General features: G+C 38.4%; 1 protein-coding gene across 2 annotated transcripts in view; it reads left to right on the top strand.

Annotated features, from left to right (window-relative positions):
* LOC126100159 (proton-coupled folate transporter-like) overlaps window positions 1–17,710 on the top strand; it is a 158,711-nt gene that overhangs the window by 104,097 nt on the left and 36,904 nt on the right. The window lies entirely within an intron of this gene.

Genomic DNA, 17,710 nt, shown 5'->3' with positions numbered 1-17,710 from the left:
TATCATTTTGCACACGCGGCTGACGAATGTTTTTAACATGACGCGGCCGGCTAGTGTTTACAGTCTGACTCTGCCGGTGGGGCCGCGGGCGTGACATAACTTGCTTAGTACAGGCAATTTGAGAAATACATGGCTGATCTAACTCACACTCAGCATAGTCAAAAGTATCTTGGGCTTCAATGATGTTCATCACAGTCTCTAATGATGGGTCAGGCAACTTTAAGATAGCAGCACGAATACGAGAATCTGCAATGTTTTGAGTAATAGCGTCTCGTAACATGACATCACTGTAGGAAGCTCCACACACACAATTAAATCGGCACTGATGGGTGAGGCCCCGTAAATCTGTTAACCACTGTTTATTAGATTGATGTGGCAGTTTCTTTAATCTGAAGAACTTGAATCTGGCTGCTGCCACATGAACTCGCGACTCGAAATACTCAGCAAGCTTGTTAACAACAACGTCATAGTCTAAAGCTTCTGGCTTGGATTCCGGGAACAACTTACAAAGTAGTCTATAGACTTCCACGCCTGCAGTGGAAATTAAATAAAGCTGCCGCTCATTACCTGCGATTTTGTAGACTGTCATGTGCGCCTGCAACTGCGCGAAATATTCTCGCCATTCTTCTCGTGATGCATCAAAAGCACGGAAAGGTGGTGCTGCCTGTGCTTGTTCCTTTTGTGTTGGTGGATTAGCAGCTTGTTTGGCGATTGCTTCCACCAGACTTTGTATTTGCTGACTCTGTAACAAGATCAACTGTTGTAATTCGGCAGACATAGTGAACACAAATTAAACCAGCCCCCAAAATTTTATCTCTATAATTAGTATAACAAAAAACAAGTTGAACCAGCCCTGCACACGAGTTCGGAAGTCCTCGTCGCCAGTTTTGTGGCGGCGTTCGTAGCGACAAACACTTCGCTGTAGAAACGGCTTACGAAGTCACCACCACACTTTTAATAGCGGGCCGACCGGTCCACTGGAACAGTGAACAGAAAGATGAAAACCCAAACACTCTGATTAAATAAAAGTCGGTACTTATCTTTATTAACGAAGATACAGAAACACAGTAGTGAACTCTGTGTCTACAGAAATCTGTCTAGTTCGAGTCGGAGCGGCTAGGTCAGCGTCGGCTGACGACAAACAACAACTCTGCTGCGATGAACACACAACTGACTAGCAAGTACACAAATCGGTGGCGAGTATACCACTGAGTGGCGAATACAGAACTGTCCTAGCGCTCACGACTCCAGCGCTTAAGAAGCCAGAAGCCAGCAGTGGCGCGCGCAGACTTGCGGCGATTTCCTGTCTCGCTGGCGCTGCTTATGCGGACGGCGTCCGGACTTTGATGCTGCCAACCTTTTGGCAGCGGGCTCGGTTGGCATTACTGGCTAGGATATAACACATACGTTTCCCCCTTCTCCTATAATATTCCATCACAATTTGATATCATTCTGGCCAGTGGTGTTATTCCTACAGTGGTTTGAAAGTTTAACTTCAATTATAATCACCCCGTATGATGACATAAATCTGAAAGTGATAAACAGCCATGTGACGTCACATCTTTATGTGATGCAATGAGAATATTGGCTGATTTTAGACATGTCATAGCCCACAAATTCATCTCATGATATAACTAAAAGCTTCAGAGAAAGCCTGAGTTTGCTTGTACATAAGTTCCCCCGATCAGACTGTAATCATTGGTGCAGACTTTAATCATCCAACAATTAACTGGAAAAAATTATAGTTTTTTTTAATGTGCAAGACACCCTAAGAATCATGCCTTCTCTGAAAACTATCTAGAACAGCTAGTTTGGAACCCCTCTGACAATGGAAATGTATTGGACATAATGGAAACAAATAGACTTGACTTCTTTGAGGATGTCAGAGTTGAAATTGATGTCAGTGATCATGAATGTTTGTGGCAACAATGATTACCAAAGTCCAAAGGACAGTCATAACAAGTAGGAAGGTATATATGTTCGGTAAACTAGATAAAAATGCAGTAGTGACACATCTCAATGAGGAACTTTAAATTTTCAGCAGAAGGTAGGAGCATGTAGAGGTACTATGGCTCAAGTTCAGAAGAATAGTTGACAATGCACTGGATACATATGTACCCAGTGGAACAGTTCATAATTTTTCATATTTAATAAAATTGCAGCCAAATAGCCATTTATAGTTATGTTATGGTTGGGTCATGATAAGTTTTGTTTTTGCAAATTAGATGATGAAAGCCGTGAATAGAAAATCTAGCTACAACATGTTGCAGTTTGAAGTTTGGTGCTGTCCATGAGCGGTTTGTCATTGCTTCAGTGCCATAGAACTCCAGCCATACTTTTTCTCGTTTGTCCTCCATGATCTTCAGTTGATTTCTGGAAGCTCCGGTGTGTGGCAACATATATCAAAATTTGATGTCTTCAATTAGGAATGTCTCTCTTGCTAGCAGGTACACTAGTCTAGATCTTGTTGTCTTTGAGAGACCTAGTGCTCTTTTTAGATAAGTCAATTTAACCTTTTCTAGTGTTTCTAGATTTTTTTCTGTTAGGTGGTCCCATATAACCTCCATCCCATAGGCCAGGATTGGCAAGATTTTTGTGTTGAATAATTTCATGGTCGTTTCTAGACTGAATAGGCGGATGTTTTTGATGTCCTGTATTGCTATTATTGCTTGGGCTGCACATCCTGTTTTATGTTTTGTGAAGCATTTGGCTGTTGGTTGCAATGTCACCCCTAGGTATTTAAATTCTGATGAGATTTTTATTTTTTGTCCTCTGATGTTGATTTCCTCATTCTTGGGTGTTTTGCCTCATTTTCTGAAAATCATCATTTCTGTCTTTGTTATGTTTATGTGTAGTTTGTGTTCACTGTGCCATTTGTCTATTTTCTGAATGATTTTCTGCAGCTTCCATATATCTGTTGAGCCTACGGCTATGTCGTCAGCGTATGCATATACATCTACACCTTATTCATTTTCTCCAATTCCCAGTACTCCTTCAGTGGCAAGAATGTACAGCAAAGGGGTCACTGGGTCACCCTGTAAGACTCTGTTTGATTGCAGAATGAGGTCTGAAACAGAGAGGTTGTCTGATATTGTAATAAAGTTGTATTTGAGCATTGACTTAATTATTCTTGCCCATACGCTATCTTCTCCCGTTCTGTTTTCCTGTTTTCGGACTATGCGATCTCTTTCCAGTAGGTCAAAGGCTTTGGTAAAGTCTATGAACACTGTGTAGAACATTTGTTTATTTTGTAGCACTTCATCAATGTTGTTTAGAAGAAGCCTGACTGCCGTAAGTGTTGATCTTTCAGATCTGAAGCCCATTTGTCGTTCTGGGAGATGACTGTCCACACAGCTTTGATTTTTTGTGTAATTATCTTTGAAAACATCTTGAATTGAGTATTTTCCAGAGCTTTGCCTCTGTACTTGTTTGGGTCCATTGGGCCTCCTCTATGTTTGTAGAGAACTTTTATTGTCGAGTGTCTCCATTAGGTCAGAATTCTTCTAAGTTCCCAGCATTTGTTGAATAGTTTGATCCATACGTGTTGGAGGGCCTCTTTTGCATCTTCATTGTATATATTATTGTATCCTGCTGCTTTCTTGTTCTTCAGTGCTTTTATTACTTCTTTTACATCTTCTTCATTTAGAGATTCCCGTACATTGTCTTTTTCCTTAGTTTGATGTTGTTTCTCTTTCTTTGGGGGTGTTTTGATTCCTCATTTGTTCAGTATCTTATTCAAGTGGTCTTGCCATTCCTTCATATCTATATTTGGTATATAAGCCAGTTTTCTTGGTCTTGCTGCTATGTATGGGTCTTTCTCTGCTTCATCCACTTCTCTTTTTTGCCTCTCTTTCTATATATTCTTTTTTCTTCTCTTCTATTAGTTTTTTGTAGATTCTCCTCTCTTCTGCGTACAGTTTGTATGTTTCCTCATTGTGCTGGTTTCTTAATCTGTGGAGCGTTCTTAGAACAGTGTTCCTTTTACTGTAGTATTCAGCATCGAACCATCTTTTTGCCGTCCTTATTTTTGGGTTTCTTTGTATCACTGAATTTTTTAGGAGATCTTCTATTTTTTCTGTTGCTTTTTCAAGGTCTCCTTCCTCTATTAAAGTTTCTATTTGTGTTATTTGTTCTTGGTGGTTTGTTAATTTTTCTTTATCTATTTTTCTTTGTGTGATTTGGTGGGTCTTTCTTGCTGGCGGTGACGTGACATTATTTATTTTTACCTTCATTGGAATGTGCTTTCTTATAGGAGTGATGGAGTCATGCCATATTGGTTGAATACTTCCTTTTATTTCTTCTCTTGTTAATGTGATATCAATGGTGCTTTTCCCATTGTGGCATATATACGTAGGTATCTGTCTATCGTTCAGTAGGGTGAAACCATCTTCTTCTAGAGTTTCAATGACTAGTCTTGTTGTATAGTTCTCTGTGTCTGTTCTGCAGTTGAGATTACCTGCAATAATGGTGGTTTTGCTGTCACATTGTTTCACAAGTGTGACTATTTCGTCAATTATTTCTACAGCATTTGTGTGTGGTTTAAAATAGGCTGCAATTATATTTATGTTTGCTGCTTCTACTAGCATACTATTTTCTTGTTTTATGATTTTTTTTGGTGGGCATGGGTCATCCTCTTTCTCCCTTCTTTGCCATTAGGTGATAATTGTAGAAATCTTTATGTTGCCAGTTGTCTGTCAGGAAGGTTTCTGTTAGAATTGCAAGATCTGAGTTTTGCAGAATGTCTGTTGGTTTTAGGTTAAGAGCACTTTTTATTCCTTCTGTATTCCACAAGACTGCTTTTATTTCTTGCTATTCTGGTTTTCTTCCTAGTTTTAGTTGAGCTCTGCTCCCTCTTCCATTGATCGTCTTGGGAAATGAAATCGATGTACTTTTGTGGTTCAAATGGCTCTGAGCACTATGGGACTCAACTTCTGAGGTCATTAGTCCCCTAGAACTTAGAACTAGTTAAACCTAACTAACCTAAGGACATCACACACATCCATGCCCGAGGCAGGATTTGAACCTGTGACCGTAGTGGTTTCGCGGTTCCAGACTGCAGCGCCTAGAACCGCACGGCCACTTCGATCGGCGATGTACTTTTATGTTTTGAGGCCAGAATTCTGGTTCTTGTGTGATTTGTAGATTTTCAAATGAAATGCCTAGTTTGAAAGCTTTTTTGTCACCCAGTGTGTGCAGTTCTTCACATTCAAGTTGTCCCAGTATTCCTTTCTTGTTAAGGTATTTCACTACTGTAGCAATTGTGGTGGTTCTCTTTAAGTTACCGATATATAGCCACGCTGTTGTTTCTGCTTCTTGCATTTCTTTGTCTTTTTTTGTACCCATTATGGTTTTATTTTTACTCTTTTTTCTTTGACTCATTATCACATCAACACTTACTGTCAAAAGTATGATCATATGGGGTATCAAGCAAAATTTCTGAATAGACTGAGGATTTTTTGATAGGGAGGATGCAATATGTTACATTGGATGGAGAGTCATTGTCAGATGTAGAAGTAACTTTGGGTGTGCCCCAGATTAGCATGTTGGAACACTCACTGTTCATGTTGTATATTATTGACCTTGCAGACAATATTAATAGTGGCCTCAGACTTTTTGCAGAGGATGCAGTTATCTATATTGAAGTACTGTCTGAAAGGTGCTGCATAAATATTCAGTCAGATCTTGATGAGATTCCAAAGTGGTCCAAAGATTGGAAACTTACTTTCAATGTTCAGAAATGTAAAACTGTAGACTTTTAAAAAAATAAAAAAATAAAAAAAACTGAAAGTTAGTTTACTCTTTAAATGACACTGTTGGTCCCTGGTCTCAGTCTAGACTCATTCCTGGCCACTTGTTACTTCACAGTAACAAGTGGCCTGGGGATACGGTGTTGATGTGGGTTCTGTCAGGCTTCATTCACAAAAAAAAATCAGGGATACCCTTCAATACTTTTATTACAGCAGAATGTGTTATCTAAATGACAGGGACTCATACCCAGATTTCGTGCTTATTATGAGCGGTTGCCATACCACTTGGCTATCTGTGCACAACTCACGGCCAGACTCAAACTTCCATATGTCATCAACCATGCATCTATGACCTGTACTCATACATCTATTGTGTGTATTCCCATACAGGTCATACATTGTACTTGAAAATCACTTGCCCGGTATCAGCAGAGAAATGCAATATTTCAGTGCCAGTGTTATTCTGATTATGATGCAAAGTTTCTTTGTACATGCATGCATGTTATGAAATACATTAAATGATGCACGTCCAAAGGAACTTTGCATCATAACCAGAATAACACAGGCACTACAATATTGTATTTCTTCGCCGATACTGGGCAAGTGACTTTCAAGTATGATGTCTTACCTGTACGGGAATATACATAATGGATGTATGAGTAGAGGCCGTGGATGCAAGTTTGATGGCATACGGAAGTTTGGGTCTGGCTGTGAGTTGTACACGGATAGATAAATGGTAATGCAACTGCTCATGATAAGTGGGAAATCTGGGTTTGAGTCCTTCTGGCACAGGTTTTTGTTGTCGTCATTCCATTCTACAGCTGATGGTAGGCCTTATTCACAATTACAAATTTATTTAATGTATACTAATTTCATGTGCAATACTCACTCTTTCCTTCGTAGCCCAAATACTGAGATGTTCTGCCTTTGGATGATGTTCATATGGAATTCAGTCCCCAGTTCTTAAGTGAAAGTGTCAGCAATTATGACCCCTAACCTGATGGTTATGAGAACAAGCCCCTTGTGCTACCTAAATGCATCTCTAACAACAGGAATGGTGTGTGTTCTTTACCATGAAACGAAACAGATAATAACCTCTGTGGCTAAAAATACATGTCAACAGTATGGATAGCAACATCGCAATCAGCACAAACAGAAGATGACATAAAGATTCATTTGTCTGCCAAAAGAGAGGTAAGAGTGAAAGGAAATGATTCTGTGCAAAGTTACATCTGAACTAGGCCAAACATTACTAGTTCAGAAACTTGAAGAAAGATGTTGCGTGTTATTCATGAAAAGAGTTTCATAGGAGATCAATCATGAATTTACATTGAGAGAAGTGAAACAAAGTAATACAAGAAAAAAATTCAACAATAAACTGCACATAACTGATAAGTTTCAAAACTTTAAAATTTTATAACAGCCACATAAGACAATCAACACATCCAAGGTAAGATAGACATAAACCAAAAGTAAAACCTTAGTGAGACAAGTGAGGGTAGCACACAGTAGATAAAAATGAAAGAAGAATGTATTACAGGAGCAAGTATATCCAAATGGTAAACTGTAAAACAAGTAACTGGTGTAAAATAAAAATTAATATATGGGAATTGATAACTGACATAATGGGGTGGAGGCAGATACATGAAACAGAGGACAATACTGACAAGAGTAATTTATCTGAATTGAGGCCAATGTGAATGGCAGAAACCAAGCTCTGGCCTTCAAAGTTCTCAGGTATTGGTGATGGAATGAATAATCTATTGCAAATTTGTGAAACAGAGCTTCCTCTGCCATAAGGTATTGTATATTACGAAGATACATATTCTGTGTTCACTGGAAAAAAAAAACTGAGCAGTGGTTAACATGTCAACTGTGGTATAATGTGGGTTACCTCATAGGTGTCGTTATCTCTCTTAAAGTAGATCTTGTATTGCATTGTATATTAACCGGGGGCGTAGGAACGCCGGAGAGGCCTGCCGCAGCCACAGTGGTCCACAACCCCACGACGACTACCGCATTCCACTTCACCCCAGGAACGTTGCACACTAGACGAGTGTAAGGCCGGTATTACACTATCAAATTTCTTTATCAAAGATGTGATCCAATATTCTGTAAAATATATTTGACAAAGATCTTTGACATAGCACTAGAAGGGGTATTACACTGTCATCATATTTTTCGGCAAATTTCAAGATGGCTGACAACAACTTGTTATTAACCACAGGAGTTGCAAGTACCACAACTGCACTGTGTGCACATGCGGAAGAGAAGCAGGGGGAATAAAGGAAACGTACCTGGGGGAAGCCGTGGGTTTTTCAACAACACGATAAAAGCATTCAACAAAACTTGTTACGTGAGCTTATTGTGGAGGACATCAATTACTTAAGAATGGATGAGCATACATTTCTGTATGTGCTCAGTGAAGTGTATCCTCATATCACAAAGCATAGTACTCACTTAATAACTGCTATGTCTGCAGAAGACAGGCTCACTGTAACACTCCAATTCCATGCTACAGGAGAGAGTTAGGTTTGGTCAGGTCAGATCGCCAATCTTCTTAATCTATTTTTGTATTCAGGGTGCCTCATGTTGTAAAGCACCTCATCAGCTTCACACATCTCTATTAATGTTGTAGTTGTTGGTACACACCAATTGTATTTACCGGCAATGTTTATAAAAACACTATAGATGACAGAACGCAGCAGCGATGCTAGCGCTCCACGTGGTAACATGTCACATTGCACTGAACAGAAGACAAGCAACTTCTTTTATCATATCTACAGTGAGGCCCTAGATTTGATCAAATATTTGACAACATTTGACAAAGTTCCCTATTACACCATCAAATTTCTTTGACAAAGGTATTGGACAAAGAAATTTGATGGTGTAATACTGGCCTAACCCCTATGTTTGCGTGGTAGAGTTATGGTGGTGTACGCATACGTGGAGAACTTGTTTGTGCAGCAATTGCCAACATAGTGTAGCTGAGGCAGAATAAGGGGAAACAGCCCGCATTTTCCAAGGCAGATGGAAAACCACCTAAAAACCATCCATAGACTGGCTGGCTCACCGGACCTCGACACAAGTCCGATGGGCGGATTCGTGCCGGGGACCAGACGCTCATTTCCAATCCAAAAAGCCGTGCGTTAGACTGCTCAGCTAACCGGGTGGGCTAAAGTAGATCTTACTAGTAATGGTATTGCAGTAGGTAGGATTTGGAGTGTGAGTATCTGTTGGACACAAATTCCATAGAGCAGTGTTCAGCCGCAATCTTTTATTACTCAGATACATCAAGACAGGCATATGCTCAATATTGCACACCAGAATGTCTGTCCCCCCAAAATTGTGTGAATCTTAATATAATTAAAAATAGTGTAATGAAAATTATATATTGCTGCTCACTGTAAAGATATCACATTGAGTTGCAGACTGTTACACATTTAGTTTTAGCTCAAAGCCTTCTTTGCAAAAGAAAACACACACACATTCAGTCATACAAGCAAGCACACTTCATGCACACATGACAAAGCTGATGGATATGGTAGGGTGTGTGAGGTGTGTGTGCTTGTGTGAAGGAATGTGTGTGTGTTTTCTTTTCTGAAGGAGGCTCTGGCCAGAAGCTAAATATGTAACAGTCTTTTCATGGTACCTGTCTGCGCCTCAACAAGTCATCTTTATGGTGTGTAGCAATCCATCATTTTCCATATATTGTTGACATTCCAACCTGTAGTTTCCATTGTTTAATATAACTACAACTTATTACATCATTATGTAATCAATTATTATTATTACTAGCTGTGCACTACCATACATTGCTGTAGTTTAGTCTGATTAAATGGCAAAGAAAGAAAAGAGAAACCACGCATTTCTAATATGTATGGAAGTTGGATGTATGTTCCAATCTTCTTGTGCCCTCTGTCTCTGTCCATCTCCTCCTCCCCCTCTCTTTCTCCATCACCTCCTCACCCATCTCTCTGTCCATCTTCTCCTCACTTTTTCTCTCCATCTCCTCCTGCACCCTCTATCTGTCCATCTCCTTCCTACTCTCTATGTCCAATCCTCCCACCCCTGTATCCGCTTCCTTGCCTCCCACCCAGTCTTAAGACTTGTTTGTTGTTATTGAAAATTCAGATGCTGTACTACTGCCTAATCATAAGCTGATAAGCTGGAAATACAACTTCCTTGTTTTCTGTAGTAACTATCTATGGGGTAGAAAACAAAACAGCACATTTTTGTGTATACAATTTATGTTGAAGAATGTGTATAATGAGAAAGGATATATATGGGAGAAATAACTTGTCTAATGGTTTAAATGCATGGCTATCATAGTTAACACTGGCTGCAACAAAAGTAACAAATCCACACACTTTTACATCAGAGCATTTTCTTTCTCACATTTGCTTCTCACAGAAAACCTGTATACTGTTGTTTAAAAAAATATATAGTCTGGGCCTGTGTGAGTGTTCAGTAGTGTATCATGATAGTGAACATTGTTAGCAAAAATCTCTAAAAGTTCTTTACTGATTTACTCTAAATTACGGTATACATATAATTTATAATTTGACGTAGATCAGTCATTAACTTTTTTAGATATTTTTGGTGGAAATGTTTCAGTGTCATAATACTCTATTGAACATTGTTGTTTGTCAACAACAGTGTACAGTTTTTCTGTGAAAACTGACTGTGAATAAGAAAATGCTTTGCTGTAAAAATGTGCAGTTTTGTTCCCTTTCATGCAGACAATTATAACTATGATTTTATGTATATTGTGTATATATTCATATACCATACAGCACACCTGTAGGTATATAAGAAACATGTGTATTCAAATGCAATGTTGTGTCAAAATTTGAAAGGAATAGGTGAAGACCTTTTGGACATTTAAGAAATCGGTGAAGAATTTTCAGTGATTTATGATTTTGTGCAGACAAATATTTACATTTTTATTTATGTAGACAAAGGGGATACATCTTTAGCAAAACTCTCATGTTTATTTGTTCAAAATCTGAAATCTCTGATTGTTCTCAACTGATTCATTTGAAATTGTGGCACTACACTTCATTCTAATAAGCATGTTTTTATATACCTACTGGAGCACCATATGATATGTAAATACATGTTATATTTATTACATTTTTATTTATTCTGTGTATAATGTATGCATAATTTATATACTATATGGCACTCTAGTATGTACATAGAAACACATGTGTATTTGATTGCAACATTGTATTGTATTTCCAAATGAATCCGTGAAGAATTTTTGAAGTCTTGTGAAGACAGTTTTTTCAGTTATTTTTGTCTGCCTCATGCATAATTTGAAACATTACACATGCTTATTGAACCAAAATCTTGACTTAGTTGAGTTGTATTTCATTAATCATGTAGTCAAAAGATGTAAAGAGAAAATATTAGATGTCTCAATATTACGAGGGATATTCAGAAAGTTGGGAACATTTTGCCATTAGAAACAAACTAAGTACAAGAAATACATTTTATTATATACATCTGAAAGAGTGACTGATATACTGCTTTTCCACATAGGCACCAAACACATTGAGGCACTAATCATAGCAGTGGACAAGCTTTGAAAGGCCTTTGTCGTAAAATTCTGCTGCCTGAGACTTCAGCCAGCGAGTCATGCCCGCCTGTAGTTCCACGTCATCATCAAAGTGCTGCACTGCAAGCCAGTTCTTCATTTTGGGAAACAAGTGGAAGTTGTTTGGTGCAAGATGGGGGCTGTAGGGCGGATGAGGGAAAATATCAACTTCAGTGACAAGATCGTCAGTCACAGAGCTCGAGTGCCCACTCTTCTCTTTATCGTGAACATTGGTTCAGCCATTTTTAAACAGAATTTCCAGATGGAATATTCACTCATTACGTTGTTTCTGTACACTTCGCACAGTTCATGATAAATTTCTGTAGGTTTTAGGTTTTTTGCCAACAAAAACCGTATCACAGACCTCACCTCACAATTGGCAGGATTTTTGACTGCAGCGTGCATTTCAAATTCGAATATAAAAAAAAACCAGATGCACAGAGATGTTCTCACTGTCATGGATGGATGCCGACTGAGCTGCCGAGCACAGACATACCAAAACATATGCGATCGGCGCGCACCTAGCAGTGTCAGACCAAAACATTCCCTACTTTCTGAATAGACAGCTGAACAGTGACACAGGTCAGAAGACACCTTATAACTCATATTTTTGTAATAATACATTCAGTTTTTAACATTTTTTTACTAAACTTTGTCACTTTGCTTCATTTCATCTACTTTTGACAATAATGTACTGGAATGTGCTGAATTTTCTTGATTTCATGAAGTATCTGTAGAGCAAAGGCAGGAGTCTGTTGACACTTGGTGTAATTCCTTTTTAGTATATTTCTGTTATTATAATTACAAAAGTACTTGTGTTACATTTTGCTTTGCTCAACAAACTGCTGCATCAAACGTTTCTTGATATATTGTCCTTGACATTGTAAAGTAACATTTCAGTAATGTTCCATATACTGCTGTTGTTACTCATCTTATCATTTAAACAGTGTTTTTTGCCCTGTAGTAGGTGTTTCCAAGTATTTTGCATCAGCATGGTCTTACTGCCAGCCGCCTTGCCATGGTGGATACACCAGTTCCTGTCAGATCACCAAAATGAAGCACCATCAGGTGTGGCTAAGCAATTGTATGGGTTACAGTTTGTGTTTGCCATGCATTGTTAACAAGTGGAGTTCACTCAGTCCCTGTGAAGCCAATTGAGGAGCTACTTGACTGAGAAGTAGGAGCTCCAGGTCATGAAAACTGACAACAGCCTGGAGAATAGTGTGCTGACTCCATGCCCCTCCGTATCCACATCCTATGGTGCCTTTGGGCCATGGATAACACAGTGGTCAGTTGGTATCATTGGGCCTTTGAAGGTATGTTCAGATGGAGTTTATGATCTTACTAACAAAGAGATTTTGCATATTCTGGAGAACTTGGATACTTAATGAGAAGGTGACCCGATTCAGATGCTGATTTTGTGCCATAGTTAACAGGTGATGAAAGTAGCAAAACTGAGGAGTTAATATCAGTAGGTGATGTCCCATCACCACTCTTTCCACAACAGTCTCAGGATACAACTACTAAAACAGTGAAGATGGCAGCCAGAGATGGAACAGAATTGAAGGCAGCTAGCAAATTGTTGCCTGGAAGAAGGCCTGCTTTGAACTTCCTGAAGGAGCGAGGAGAATCTACAGCATATGACTCCATCATCAGTGCTGTCCAACTTATTTTTGAAGAACTGATGCTGTCTATCATAAAACACACACACACACACACACACACACACACACACACAGACACACACACACACACACACACACACACACACACAGAGAGAGAGAGAGAGAGAATCAAATGTCGGGCCAAAATAAAAAACACTGTTGGAGCATATTGTTGAAGGAACTGGAGGCAATGACTGATATCATGTAAGCCAGAGGAACTTTTTGTTCTGAAGGGGTTTTCTTGGATGGCCTTTGGTCACTTTCTTGGGAGCCTAAGATTAATAGAGATGAAACAACAAGAAACAAATTCTGTGAACTTCTCAGATTCAATGAGAATCATCTCAAGCTCAGTCAACCCTGCTGACAATATCACTATTGTTTTTGAAATATGGAACAAATTTGTGCAAAACTGCTTCAACTGTTACCAACCTGGTGAAAATATTACACTTGATGAGCAGCTAATTTTAAAGTAAAGTGAAGTGCTAGTTTACCCAGTTTATGTCGAACAAACCTGACAAATCTAGGCTCAAGTTTTGGAGAGCTGCAGACATGGCATGGAAGTACATTTGCTGTGCCTACCTTGGTAAGGAGGAAGGCCACCAAGACAACCAGCCATTGGAGCCATTTCTAAATAAGGGGGAAAAATGACAACAGACAACTTCTTCACATCCTTTCAGCTTGCAGAGAAACTCAGACAGAAGGAAACATTGTTTTAGAGGGGCTGATGAACAAGATTCATTGAGAAATCCCCAACTGCATGAAAAAGAACAGTATTAGCTTACATTCTACCATTATCTTGAAAGGGACTGATAAGACAGAATGCTCTCTGATAGTGTACGAAGGCAAAAAGAATAAGAATGTCGTTATTTCCAGCACATGTTTCAAGGCAGCAGTGAGTGCAGAAGGAAAAAAGAAACCAAAAGCTGTTACCATCTATAACATGACAAAGTGTGATGTGGATGTCATTCATCAAATGATTCATAAATATTCAATGAAAGGTGTTTGCAATAAATGGTTGGTCTGTGTCTTTTCCAATATTCTAAATGTGGCATCAGTAAACACTTGGTTCATCTACAATCAAATAATCAGAAGACGAAAGCATTCATTTTTCAGTAGTCAAAAGATATAATGTGAAAATAATTAGACATTAAAGAATTTTATTAGTACTAGAACAGTAAAAGCAGTTGTAGGATGCCTGTCAACTTTTATTTCAGCAATAAAAAATTTTGTTTTTAATATTTTCCATGAAACATAATAACTTTTCTTCATTTCTACTTTTGACAGTAGTGTACCACAGTTTGTGAATTTCCTCTGTTTCATGGAAATTTCATATAGTATATCTAGAACAAAGAATGGGACAGGGACAAGCAAACTAATTGAATGAAGAAGTGGCTGTAGGACCAGACAAATAAAAAAGCAAAAGATGTGCTCAATTGGAATTAGCAAGGTTAATGAGACCACTTATATCTGTGAGGAATGCAAAAAAGCCATCTGTTGAAAGTGTGTATGAAAAATACCAATAATCTGCTCAAAGTGTGATTTCAGTATTTAGAAACATATGAATGACAGAAATGAAGAAATGTTAAGGACTTCAGAAATATGTCATATTTCTGGGCAGCAAAGCAAAATATTGTGTCCAAAACATTAGTCTCAAACTGTTAGAACTTTGTGTTAAGGTTTTAATTGCAATGGTCACACGACACTGAAATTAATGGAAGAAATAAAGGTCTTACCTTAACCATATTATGGATAATGGAATGTAGTCGAATTAAGTCAGTTGATGCTGAGACAATTAGATTAGGAAATGAGACACTTAAAGTAGTAAAGGAGTTTTGCTATTTGGGGAGTAAAATAAATGATGATGGTCGAAGTAGAGAGGATATAAAATGTAGACTGGCAATGGCAAGGAAAGCGTTTCTGAAGGAGAAAAATTTGTTAACATCAAGTATAGATTTAAATGTCAGGAAGTCATTTCTGAAAGTATTTGTATGGAGTGTAGCCATGTATGGAAGTGAAATGTGGACGATAAATAGTTTGGACAAGAAGAGAATAGAAGCTCTTGAAATGTGGTGCTACAGAAGAATGTTGAAGATTAGGTGGGTAGATCACAAAACTAATGAGGAGGTATTGAATAGGATTGGGGAGAAGAGAAGTTTGTGGCACAACTTGACCAGAAGAAGGGATCGGTTGGTAGGACATGTTCCGAGGTGTCAAGAATCACAAATTTAGTATTGGAGGGCAGCGTGGAGGGTAAAAATCATAGAGGGAGACCAAGAGATAACTACACTAAGCAGATTCAGAAGGATGTAGGTTGCAGTAGGTACTGGGAGATGAACGAGCCTGCACAGGATAGAGTAGCATGGAGAGCTGCATCAAACCAGTTTCAGGACTCAAGACCACAACAACAAATGGATTTTTAATGCAATTACTACTAGGGATGAAATAACCTTCCCACTGTTCTAGGGGTGTCACATTTTCTACTGTTCTGTTACTAAATGATGCTCCAGAACGATATTGTTATATTACTATTTACAGATCTAGCTTCTGAATGTGAGTAACTATGCCTACAGGAAAATTAAAGAGACCTTTGGAGAAAGGAGAACCACTTGCATGAATATCAAGAGCTTTGATGGAAACCCAGTTCTAAGCAAAGAAGCGAAAGCAGAAAGGTGGAAGGAGTATATAGAGGGTCTATACAAGGGCGATGTACTTGAGGACAATATTATGGAAATGGAAGAGGATGTAGATGAAGATGAAATGGGAGATACGATACTGCGTGAAGAGTTTGACAGAGCACTGAAAGACCAGAGTCAAAACAAGGTCCCTGGAGTAGACAACATTCCATTAGAACTACTGACAGCCTTGGGAGAGCCAGTCCTAACAAAACTCTACCATCTGGTGAGCAAGATGTATGACACAGGCGAAATACCCTCAGACTTCAAGAAGAATGTAATAATTCCAATCCCAAAGAAAGCAGGTGTTGACAGATGTGAAAATTACCGAACTATCAGTTTAATAAGCCACGGCTGCAATATACTAACGCATATTCTTTGCAGATGAATGGAAAAACTGATAGAAGCCGACCTCGGGGAAGATCAGTTTGGATTCCGTAGAAATGTTGGAACACGTGAGGCAATACTGACCGTATGACTTATCTTAGAAGTAAGATTAAGAAAGGGCAAACCTACATCTCTAGCATTTGTAGATGTAGAGAAAGCATTTGACAATGTTGATTGGAATACTCTCTTTCAAATTTGGAAGGTGGCATGGGTAAAATACAGGGAACAAAAGGCTATTTACAATTTGTACAGAAACCAGATGGCAGTTATAAGAGTCAAGGGGTATGAAAGGGAAGCAGTGGTTGGGAAGGGAGTGAGACAGGGTTGTAGCCTTTCCTGATGTTATTCAATCTGTATATTGAGCAAGCAATAAAGGAAACAAAAGAAAAGTTCGGAGTAGGTATTAAAATCCATGGAGAAGAAATAAAAACTCTGAGGTTCGCCGATGACGTTGTAATTCTGTCAGAGACAGTAAAGGACTTGGAAGAGCATTTGAACGGAATGGACAGTGTCTTGAAATGAGGGTATAAGATGAACATCAACAAAAGCAAAACGAGGATAATGGAATGTAGTCGAATTAAATCGGGTGATGCTGAGGGAATTAGATTAGGTAATGTGACAATTAAAATAGTAAATGAGTTTTGCTATTTGGGGAGCAAAATAACTGATGATGGTCGAAGTAGAGAGGATATAAAATGTAGACTGGCAATGGCAAGGAAAGCGTTTCTGAAGAAGAAAAATTTGTTGACATCGAGTATAGATTTAAATGTCAGGAAGTCGTTTCTGAAAGTATTTGTATGGAGTGTAGCCATCTATGGAAGTGAAACATGGACAATAAATAGTTTAGACAAGAAGAGAATAGAAGCTTTCAAAATGTGGTGCTACAGAAGAATGTTGAAGATTAGATGGGTAGATCACATAACTACAATTTGTACAGAAAGCACAACTTGACTAGAAGAAGGGATCGGTTGGTAGGACATGTTCTGAGACATCGAGGGATCACCAATTTAGTATTGGAGGGCAGCGTGGAGGGTAAAAATCGTAGAAGGGGACCAAGAGATGAATATACTAAGCAGATTCAGAAGGATGTAGGCTGCAGTAGGTACTGGGAGATGAAGAAGCTTGCACAGGATAGAGTAGCATGGAGAGCTGCATCAAACCAGTCTCAGGACTGAAGACCACAACAACAACAACAACATGATGTACAATGTTAACTCTGAGTTTGTGCAGTCACATTATCATATCAATTTTGTCATATTTATGCAATATGCATATGATAGTATGCACAGGTATACTATAATCAAGTATGTCTTTATTCATGAATAACTGTATAAATAAAAATGTAAATGTTTGTTTGTTCAAAATCTTTTGTCTTCAAAAGTTCTTCAACAGTTGCTTCAAAATTTTGACATTGTATTGCATTTAAATAGCACACAATAATATGTATCTACCATATGCTAAATTTCTGGACAACTAAAACCTATATATTTTTAATATATAAGTAAGTGTATAAAATGTGTAGTAGTGAAGTGTTGTTAGAAAACGAGAAAGCTGTATTTATTGCTTATTGGCATATGATTAGAATACTACTACAGAATCTGAATTTGCAATAACAGTATATAAGCCACAATCTCAGAG

Source organism: Schistocerca cancellata, chromosome 9, assembly GCF_023864275.1.
Source record: "Schistocerca cancellata isolate TAMUIC-IGC-003103 chromosome 9, iqSchCanc2.1, whole genome shotgun sequence".
NCBI lineage: Eukaryota > Metazoa > Arthropoda > Insecta > Orthoptera > Acrididae > Schistocerca > Schistocerca cancellata.
This window is presented reverse-complemented; position numbering and strand designations above follow the sequence as displayed.